The sequence below is a fragment of the Dipodomys spectabilis genome, unplaced genomic scaffold, assembly GCF_019054845.1.
Source record: "Dipodomys spectabilis isolate Male_0828 unplaced genomic scaffold, ASM1905484v1 ptg000278l, whole genome shotgun sequence".
NCBI lineage: Eukaryota > Metazoa > Chordata > Mammalia > Rodentia > Heteromyidae > Dipodomys > Dipodomys spectabilis.
The window spans coordinates 500,595-501,806 of NW_024870955.1; the positions used below are offsets into that span (position 1 = coordinate 500,595).

The 1,212-nt window shown below is 35.2% G+C and overlaps 1 non-coding gene across 1 annotated transcript; it reads right to left on the reverse strand.

Moving 5' to 3' along the window:
* Positions 1-358: 358 nt before the first annotated feature.
* Positions 359-465, reverse strand: LOC122126454. The gene has a single exon (XR_006150936.1). It is a non-coding gene; the product is annotated as a U6 spliceosomal RNA (small nuclear RNA).
* Between the last annotated feature and the right edge of the window lie 747 nt (positions 466-1,212).

Below are 1,212 nucleotides of genomic sequence, written 5' to 3' on the forward strand. Positions count from 1 at the left end.
GCTAGCACTCTACCACTTGAGCCACAGCGCCACTTCTGGCTTTTTTTTGCTTATGTTGTGCTGAGGAATTGAACACAGGGCCTCAAGCATGCAAGGCAAGCTCTCTACCACTGAGCCACCTTCCCAGTCCCTTTTTCTAGGTTCTTATAGTAGTATGTTTCTTTGGGATAAAATGACAATGTTAACTAATTTCAAAAGTTTTGTAAAGGTTATTCTATGTAAAGGCCTTTCTAAGGTGAAGATTTAATACGCTGATGTCAAACTAATGTTTAATTCTAACACTTGCATATATTGTTACACTTGTAATTTTGCAATCAACTTCTTGATAACTGTTTTTCATTTCTGCAACTGAAGAATGAAAAATATGGAATACTTCACATATTTCCATATTATCCTTGTGCAAGTGTCGTTTTAATCTCTGTATTGTTGTAATTTGGGTATACGTACTGCTGAAGCAGGTAGTATCCTCTAAATTTAAGTAATTAATGATGCAATCTTTATACAGGTTTATATCCTTGGGTGCCTATTTGTAGCAAGGAAACCTTATTGTTCCTAACAATACTATTGATCTTATTTCCCTAAAATAATGTGTATAGTGGAAAAAAATTATATTGTTCAGTCAATTGCTCACATTTGTTTTTTTGTCAATGACAATTTTAAGGCTTTTTCATTTTAGATTTGATCATACTTTGAAGCACTTATAGCTAGGTCCTAAGGTGATGGCTTTTTCAAGTACTTATTTATGTAACTGAGTTAGCTTTGTGGAGCTAATAGTTTCAAAGTAAGCCATGCTTAAGAGCTACTTCTAAACTTCTCCAGCTTAAATTTTCCCAAATGAGGTCTTACTGGCACAAATGTCTACCTGACCCTTTATCCTTCTTCCATGTAGGAACAGACGAACCAGAATATCCTACCCTGACAGCATAGATTGTCTTACTGGAACAAAACTAATCTTAGTTACAAGGGATCATAGAGAGATGAACAGTTCAGACAGAACTGTTCAGACTAGAAGGTATTTTATCAAAATTTAAGTGTTTATTATACCTACCATTTCAAAAGTAGGTTAACGCCAAGGTGAAAAAATTCTTCATATGCATGATTTCCTGATGTCTGGCCTGTCTACCTTCCAACCAGGCAGGAACTTACACTACTGACTTTCTATCACCAAATATTTCCATAGCTCCAGGAAAAGTCCATGTTTCTCCTCATTAT